This window comes from Myotis brandtii, unplaced genomic scaffold (genome assembly GCF_000412655.1).
Source record: "Myotis brandtii unplaced genomic scaffold, ASM41265v1 scaffold1103, whole genome shotgun sequence".
Classification (NCBI taxonomy): Eukaryota; Metazoa; Chordata; class Mammalia; order Chiroptera; family Vespertilionidae; genus Myotis; species Myotis brandtii.
This window is the reverse complement of record NW_005353762.1, coordinates 803,661-813,314: the sequence shown is the minus strand read 5'-3', so window position 1 is coordinate 813,314 and position 9,654 is coordinate 803,661. Positions and strand designations below refer to the sequence as shown.

The following is a 9,654-nucleotide window of genomic DNA, read 5'->3' as shown; positions in this document are numbered from 1 at the left end:
TCTCCGCAGTCTGAAAATATTGAATGGGTAATTCCAAAATCAAGCAATTTGTAAGTTTTAAATGGTGTGCCGTTCTGAGTAGGGTGATGAAATCCCCAGCTGTCCTGCTCCACCCCACCCAGAACAGGCACCCCGCTCTGTCCAGAGTCTCCGTGACTTACCTGCTCCCCACCCTTTAGCCACTTAGTAGGCACCTCAGCCAGCAGATCCACTAGCATGGGATCACAGTGCTTGTGCTCCAGGCACACTCATTTCGCTTGATAATGGTCCCAAAGCGCAAATAGTGATGCTGGCAATCCGGATATGCCGAAGAGAAGCTGTAAAATGTATGTAGGCACGATATGTATGCATGTGTGCATGTATGTATGCATGTATAGGAAAAATATAGTTTATACAGGGTTTGGTACTAGCCATGGTTTCAGACATCCACTGAGGGTCTTGGACCGTGTGCCCCACAGATACGGGGGGAATACTGTATTCAAATCAAATACCTACTCCAGCTGAAGTGCCATTGAAAGTCTACAATGTCCGTTTGCCTGAAATGTCACAACGGTGTCTTCCTGTGGGGCTCCCACATCACGTCCCTTCTCCCTGTTCCCTCCTTGTCCCTGCTCTGGACCTGCTGATCATCTTCAATGTGTGTGCCCTCTCAGTTTTGCCTGTTACACTCTCTGTCACCCATCACCCCATCCACTCCATCTTCCCAACCAACTACTCACCAGCTAATTCTTGCTTATCCTTCAATTTCACTCACTTCCTTTGGGAAACATCACTGGTCCCTCTAAGGCTGGCTTGGGTATCTAAACGCTCCTACATAGAATCCTGTATCAAGATGTAGCACGATGTTTATAATTACCCGATTCCTCATGCATAGCCTCACTGGACTGCCAGCTCCTTGAGGCAGGCTGTATCCTCCTGTACCAGGGCAGTGCCCGCCCTGAGGGCCCCTGTGTGTCTGTGTGATGAATGGACAGGCTGTGCCAGAGCCGCTGCTCCCCTAGCCTGAGTCCTCACAGAAGTGCATGTGAATGGGCCTCCAGGGTAGCCGGGTGCCTGAAGTTGGATCTGAGAAAGTTCAGAGGTTGGGACAAGGTGAAGGGTTCTTTCTAAGCCAGTCCCTGTGGACTTTGAGAAGTCATTGTTACACTCCTTATTTCTCTGATCATCTCCAACCTCTACCCCTCAAGCTCACCAAAAGCTGCCTGTCCTATGGAACTGGAGGCAGGTTTCACAGTCAAACCTGGTATGCATGCCACAGTATCCTGTCCTCCAGAGTCTGGCGTGGGGCTGATGGGAGCACATTAACATGCATGCTCTCCCTCTGCCCCCACAGGAGGGCGGGCCTCCGTTCAGCAGAGAATACATGTCTGCCTGAGGCTGACTTTGCTGATTTTCTAATTCTACCAAAATTTTATTGAAATTATGACTCTGCAGGTTTAAGGCAAAAGCCAGGAAATCTTCGTTTTGCAGGAGATGGCATCTGAGAGGCCCATTAGCTCACTAAGAGTTCTGCCAGCAAACTGAAGGGTGCACAGCCTCACCGCCCCCGCTGGCTTCAGAAAGGCCCTGGTGCAGCAGCCTGGCTGCAGCCCTAACGAGCTAGGAGTTCCGTGGTGCTCTCTCCAAGGCTCTGCAGTCTCCTGGGGTTTATTAAGCGTGTATTGCTGGGCCCCACAGGTTCCTCACTCATGGGGTTTGGGGAAGGGACAGAGAACTTGCATTTCTACTAAGTTCCAAGGTGATGCTGATGCTGCAGGTCTGGGGACCACACCTGGAGAAACTGTTCCAGAGAAAGCAGAGGGTGGAAGCACCAGTTTTGGCTGAGAAGGTGAACTTGTCGGTGGCTCCTGCTGCAGACACACGAGGGGCATTTCCTCTCTCCTTGTCCTGGGTCACTGTGATACACCACACTTGTCTGTTAGGACCTTCTCACCGAGGGTTCCCGGCCAAGTAGCCAAAGCCAAGTTCATCTACATTTAAATTAGGAGCTTGTGGGGAGGCATAGGACAGAAATTGGCTGAAGGTGAGGTGAACTTGTCGGTGGCTCCTGCTGCAGACACACGAGGGGCATTTCCTCTCTCCTTGTCCTGGGTCACTGTGATACACCACACTTGTCTGTTAGGACCTTCTCACCGAGGGTTCCCGGCCAAGTAGCCAAAGCCAAGTTCATCTACATTTAAATTAGGAGCTTGTGGGGAGGCATAGGACAGGAATTGGCTGAAGGCGCCTGCCCTGCCTTGACTTTTCCAAACAAATCTGAGCCCTCCAGTGTTTACTTAGACATGTCCTTGCTTAAAGGACACATGTGCTTTCTCAAGGATGCTTACCCTACTGATAGCATATAATAGTTAATTTTAGTTAAAGCTGTTGTGACAATAAAAGCCTAAGGAGGCAGGCACTTGGGTCTTTTTTGACTCCTTATGCCAACTATCCCCTTAGCTTCTCTTTCACAGAAACGTGTGTGAGAGTAATCATTCATCCATCGTTCAGGGTCTGCCCACCAGCCCCGGCAAAGTGGTGCCTCATGTGAGGACCCAGGAATGCAATGAAATGGGATGGAACCCTCAAAACTAAGAGTAAGAAAATGAAGGTAACTGTGCAATAAGTCATTGGAGCCCACTTGGAATTTCAAGGTTCGAGTGAATTGTTTCTCAGCTAAGGAATTCACTACCTCTGTTATCCTTCTTAAGAATGTGAGTATGTTTTCCATTGGAAAAATAAGCCTATTTCTAAAAGTAAGGAAAAAAGGTTTTTCCTGTGTTTGCCTAGGAAGCAAAGGTTTTATATATATATTATTTAATACTGTTTAATAATAATAATAACATATAATAATATAATATATTTGACTACCTTCCCAGAGTTTAAATTTTAAAATTTGCTTTCTCTCCTTATAAAGGAAATGTTATACTTAATGTATATGGAAAGCTCTGTCAAATAAGGAAATAATAATTATATTCTATTTATATATGCATATCAAATAGATTCTGATATACTTTCATTTATAACTAATTGTTATCTATAATAATAAAAGCATAATATGCTAATTAGACTGGATGTCCTCCCGGATGACCTTCTGGATGAAGCCAGTGGCCGGAGGGAAGCCTGTGTCCCTGTGTCAGAGGGAAGCCAGTGTCAGGAGCTGGGGGAAGGAAGGCCTACTCTTGCATGAATTTCATGCATCGGGCCTCTAGTAAGTTATAATATTGTGGAATATTGTGTTTTACAGAAAGGACAAGATTCCATGTCATTTACATTACTCTATTGACTATCTAGATTTCTAAAAATATTGTCTAGAAAAATCAGGAGAAAAATAATTTAGTTATAGGACTAAATGAACTAAAAATAATAATAGTTTTGATAATTATTGTTCTCATGGCAATATGTTTGTTTGCATGAATCCAATAAGAATCTGGTTTCTTCATAACAGGACATAAGTGAGTTTGCAACTGTAGTTTTATTAACCAAAACTTTACTAGAATGTCATGTCTGAAAGAAAGACATACCAGGACTCTGGATGTCACCAGAAAGCTCTAAGGAATGAAGATTGACTTTGAAGCCAATAAGCCCCTTGGATAAATAGCCTTGGTCATGTGGTTCATGGCAGTCTATCCAGGTAAGGAACAAAGGTTGATTTCCTGAAAGATGGCATGAAAGAAACCTCCAGACACGTGTAGGGACCTCAACCTGAGGAATGCATTCCCAATTCTGTAGGTATTGCAGGCAAAGCCTGATGACAACTGTGTGGCTTAACTTGTTGGCCCTAGGAGTAAACTTTCTCATAAGATTCCAGCAAAGCATATTTTTTAATAGCCTATATGGTCAACTGTTATTCCTGTTGTGATTATGCAAACAACCATGCAAAATTATAACTTAATACCATAAATAAATTAGTCTTTAATAAAAATGAGGGTGATTTTAGAAAGAAAAATTGTTTCAACAGGAAATTATTAGAAACTGTTCTAACTTTTGCCCAATAATACTAAATTTTATAACACAGTTTGTCTCCACTAGATTACAAGCCCTACTTACACCTAGGGAATATCACCTCTAGACACCATTACCACCTCCTTCTGTGTCCAGGCCTCATCGTCCCTTTGATGGAGAGCAAAGATCTCTTGACTCTGAAAGAAACCTCCAACCCACATCAGCGCAAAGCAGCTACAGAAGAAACCCAGCATCCCCTTTCCCTGAAAGAATTTAGAGCCAAGATCCTTGAGGAAGGTTTAGTAGGCAGTTAGACAGACCTGAGCAGAGCAAGGATGATAGGTCAACCAGAGGAGAGATGGACTCGGAGACATACTTCTCACCACTCCAACTACTAAAGCTAGGAATAAAGGACCTGAGTAGAACTAACCTTTAATCATATCTAATTAGAAGGAATTTATAGTTTTTGTGTAATAGAAGATATAGAGATAAAGGAAAAGGAAAATAAAATAGACAAACTGAAAGAATATATATATGTTGCAGTAGATAGTAAAGAAGAACTAGAGTTAAGGAAGTAAAAATTGTAAGAAGGAATATAAAAAAGGAATATAACAGGAAGAAAGGAAATTAAAGTAGGAATAGTTAAGAATAATTATAGAAGTTATAAGAATGTTTATAAAAGTTATAGAAGATTTATAAAAAAAGAAATCTTAGAAGGAATTATAAGTATACTGCATAATAAATCTAATAGATAAAATACCTGAATTAATCTGAAAAATAATAATATTATTTCAAATTCTAGAACACATATACTTATATGTGAATAGGGGGTTAAGTTTTTCTTGAAGTTTTCTTTTTAAGGCCTGTGTGAAGTAATTAGGGAGGTGACTGCTGTAAATCCAGCAACAGAACCGATTAAACATGGTCAGACAGACCCACCAGGAATCAAGGTCATCTTGTCGCCTGACAATAGCTGATGTCTACAGACCCCAGGCCTGCACGTAGCTACATTCCTCACCCTAGCCCCTTCCCCTTTGTAACCCTGTCCCCTACACCTTGCTAGAAGGCAAGATTTAATGCTTGTAAGCACCCTGTCTTCTTAATTAGACTAACCATTGCTGTCATTGTAATTCTTTTTGTTTTTCTTATAGTCTATAAAATCAGAACTTAAGCAGTAAACGCACTTCACAGGCCCTGCCATTCCAAAGCAGAAAGTTTGCCACCTCCCTCTATCTTCTGCAGCCAGCAAAACTAAAAGGGGGTAGATGTGGGAAGGCATGGGACAGGAGTTGGCTGAAGGCGGTTGCCCCTGCCTTGACTTTTCCAAACAAGTCTGAGCCCTCCAGTGTTTACTTAGACATGTCCTTGCTTAAAGGACACATGTGCTTTCTCAAGGATGCTTACCCTACTGATAGTATCTAATAGTTAATTTTAGTTCAAGCTGTTGTGACAATAAAAGCCTAAGGAGGCAGGCAATCGGGGCTTTTTTGACTCCTTATGCCAACTATCCCCTTAGCTTCTCTTTCACAGAAATGTGTGTGAGAGTAATCATTCATCTGTCGTCCAGGGTCTGCCAGTCAGCCCCGGCAGAAGCACATTCTAGGCTTATCTCCTAATTAAATGTAATAGAAAGTAATACTTTTTCTATTACTTTGGGAGGTACAGGGGAAGGATGGACATAAAGCCAGGCGTCAAAAACCAGAGAAGCTGCAGTGAATTGCTAAAACCTGAAAAATTCTTAGGGAGGCTGGTCAAGACAGAAGTGACCCTCATTATGGGCCTCTCCCTCCTGCTGTTTGGATGCTGAAGGTTACAGAACCAATAAGAACTGACCCCGGTTCTCATGGGACTTCCAGTCCAGTGGGAGGGCTGACAAGGATGAAGCAGACACTGTGCCATCCCAGAGACTTGGAGCACCATCTGCACAGGAGGGAGGCCTGATGCCGGCCCAGGGACACACAGAAGAGAGAACTCGACTCCCAGGCATCTTCTTTCTTTGTGGCCTTTCCATGTAAACATTTTGTTTAATCCTCCAAACACCCACCTGGGGCGATTATCCGTGTATCTTATCAGAGTGCTGGGCAGCAGCGTGAGCAGCCCTTTGAGGCGTGAAAGAAAACAGGAGCCACTTAGCTAGCTGAACGTGCTGGGCAGCAGCGTGAGCAGCCCTTTGAGGCGTGAGCATAATTGAAAGAAAACAGGAGCCACTTAGCTAGCTGAATTTAACAGGGTGTTTTACTCTTCCTGTGAAGCCTTGGTCTCAGACAAAAATAAGCCACATTACATCCTAAACATGCCTGAAACATTTACATATTTGATCACGACTTACATGAGCTAAAGATGGAACAAAACAAAACCCATCTCAGCTTGACGCAGTATCTTCCCTGCCACGCTGCCCAGGTTCCTTTCTATTGAGTGTTTCTTTTGGCTTCTCCTAGAAAATATCTACTCAAAACCTCCATTGTCTGCTCGTGGCGCCCCGCCTCGGTGCTCCCCTTCCTCCTGGAAGGGCCTCAGGGCTGTGTGTCTTCTGGTCCTCCAGCTGCTACTGTGAAGCATCGCCTCCTCCGAGAAGCCTTCCTCTCTTAACCTCAGGGATTCTGTGTGTGCCCTGGCCTTCACCCCTTCAGGGCCTGAGCAAACTGGAAACTCCTATTCATTTCTTAGAATTGCCTTTAGCTCCGCCTCATTGAACCGGCCTAGACTTCATAAACTCCTGTCACCAGTTCGAGAAATGAGGTGTCTCACGTATCCCTTTCAGCAGGAGCCCAGGATTTGTCAAAATCAAACCATTAAAATAAGGTCATTAAAAAAAAAGCTTCAGGTGTTGAAGCAAACCGTTTCCGGCCACAGAGTCAAATGTCTGCTCAGGTATAAACGATGCCAGATTTGGTTCAGACTCATGGACATTTTTTATTCTGTAGGATTTTTTTCAATGTTTCTTTTCTTTTTTTTTGCACTGGAGTTTGAGGGTGGTGGAGATGAGGGAGAAGGAGGCAACACAGGAAATGTAAAGGATTCTGGAATTTGAAATGTATGGGAAAGACAAGTCATTTCCCTGAATCAAAGCAGAAAGTAGTGGCTGGGAGTTAAATTAAGTGGACCACCTGGAGAAAATGGGGGCCAGAGGAGCACCCCCCGTTGGCACAAATAGAAACCACACGTTCCTAAAAGCTTCCAGCGGTGGTCCTTAGCCCGCAGTGCTGCTGTCTCGGGTTTGGGTACTTTGGCAGCGGTGGCAGGAAGAGCGCCAAGGCTCCTGCGCGGGCCGAATGCGCGTGTGCAGCCCTGGCAGACACCTGCATGCCTATGCCGAGAGCTGGGAGCGTTAAGGAAGAAAAGCACTCGTGTCAAAGCAAAGGGAACAGTTGCACGTCATCACCAGGCTACACGTGCTCGCGTATTTATTCTCCGAGAGCCAAGAGCAGTTTCCACACTCCTGACAATATCCTCGGGATGAGAGCGAGGTGAGGCCCCTGCCCTGGCCACCGCCATCCATCCACAACAACTAGTTACGCTGCGTAGTTTATTACGTGCCCCTGGACCGTATTTGCACTTTGGGACAGACATTACCCTTATTTTACAAGGGAGGCAGATGAAGCTCAGAGAGTTGTAATCATTTCCCAATTAATTTTAATTGAAAATAAAAGAGCGGAGTATTTATTAAACACTTCCTAAACACCAGACGCTGTGCTGAGAACTTAATCTCCATGATCTCATTTATTAGTCACAAAACCCTCCTCGTTGGTCCCACCATCAGGGGCTTCTGTACACGTACAGACTTCTTGTCTTACCTCTGGGGTGGTTTCCCCTGAGCTGAGAATAAAAGCCGGAGTCCTCGGTACCTTGCAAGGCCAAGAGTCACCAGTCCCTGATGTCCAGCTCTTTCCCATCTCACTGCCTTTACACTGCTCGCCTCTCTCTCCCCAAACACACCTGCACACGAGCATCACATTGGCCCCTGGGTGATGTCTGCTCACCCTGCGTGTCTCAGAGTAAATACACTTGTTTAAAGAGGTGCTCCCTGCCCCTCTGGCCTACATCAGGCTTCTCTGTCGTAAGCTCCCAGATGCCCTGTGCTTTTCGTGGGAGCACTTACAGGTTCATAGTTCTTTACTCATCTGCTTGGTTTTATCTTTCCCACCAGTTCTTCCGAGGCCAGGTATTGAGTCTTTGATCAACACTGTATCCTCATCACCTTGCTATACCTGGCACATAGTGGGAGTTTAACAACTATTAATACAACAAACAAAAACGACACTTAAATTTTAAAAAAATATGTTTAGTTAGCCCTAGCAGGTCTGGTTCAATTGATAGAGCATCAGCCTGCGGACTGAAGGGTCCCGGGTTCGATTCTGATCAAGGGCACATGCCCAGGGTTGCAGTCTCGATCCTGGTCCTGGTTGGTGCATGTGTGGGAGGCAACCAATAGATATGTTTCTCTCACATGGATGTTTCTCTCTCTGTCTCTCCCCCTCCCTTTCCTCTCTAAAAATCAATGGAAAAATATTCTTGGGCAAGGATTAATAAAAATTCCAAAACATACATGTCAGGGACATATGTATGCATATAGTAGTCCTCCCTTATCCCTGGGAGATACATTCCAAAGATGCTCAGTGAATGCCTGAAACCACAGATAGTATCAAAACCTAATATATAGTATGTTTTTTTCTATACATACATACCTGTGATAAAGCTTAATTTATAAATTAGGCACAGTAAGAGATTAGCAACAATAATAAATTAAATGGAACATTATAATGATATATTCTGTAAGACAAGTTATATGAATGTGGCCTCTCTGTCTTTCTCAAAACATATTCTTGTCCTGTATGTACTGTGCAAAAGCTGGACACAGGGGTGACTCCCATCCCAGGTGAAACAGAGCAGGAGGGACCATTCCTCACCCTACTTGGAATGGCATGCAATTTAAAACTGATGACTTGTTTTATTTCTGGAATTTTCTATTTAATACTTTTGGATTGCAGTTGACTGCAGATAACTGAAACTGTGCAATTCAAAGCTATGGATAAGGCAGAACTACTTTCAGAATAAAAAAAAATTATACATTACTAGAGGCCCAGTGCACAAATTCGTGCATGGGTGGGGTCTGGCTGGCCCGCCCCAATCAGGGCAGATCAGGGCCAATCGAGGACAGGCTGGTGGGGAGGGAGGGGTCACGGGAGGTTGGCCGGCCAGCCCCTCCCCCAATCAGGGTGGGGGGGGCGATTGGGGGCCAGGCCAGCCAGGGGGAGGGGACACGGGACAGCTGGCTGGCCCCAGCCCCTGTCCAGCTGGTTGTCTGGACACAGTGTGTATCAGAGTGACCAGTCGTTCTGGTCATTCTGGTCGCATGGCTTTTATATATATACTAGAGGCCCGGTGCACAAAAATTTGTGCACTCGGGGAGCAGGGGGAGGGGGGGGGTCCCCCAGCCCGGCCTGTGCCCTCTCGCAGTCTGGGACCCCTCGGGAGATAACGACCTGCTGGCTTAGGCCTGCTCCCGGGTGGCAGAGGGCAGGCCCAATCCCTAAGTGCAGCCCCTGGTCAGGCTCAGAGCAGGGCCGATTGGGGAGTTGGGGCGCCGCCCCGTCATGCACAGAGCAGGGCGGATCGGGAGGTTGCGATGCCACCCTCAGTCACGCTCAGGGTAGGGCCGATTGGGGGGTTGGGGCACCGCCCCCTGTCACACACAGAGCAGGGCCAATCAGGGGGTTGGGGCGCTGCCCC

At 45.6% G+C, this 9,654-nt stretch overlaps 1 long non-coding RNA gene across 1 annotated transcript; it reads left to right on the top strand.

Annotated features, from left to right (window-relative positions):
* The first annotated feature begins 366 nt into the window (after positions 1 to 366).
* LOC106727039 lies at positions 367 to 8,962 on the top strand. The gene is made up of 3 exons (XR_001363190.1): positions 367 to 445; positions 7,994 to 8,000; positions 8,948 to 8,962. It is a non-coding gene; the product is annotated as an uncharacterized LOC106727039 (long non-coding RNA).
* Positions 8,963 to 9,654: the final 692 nt, after the last annotated feature.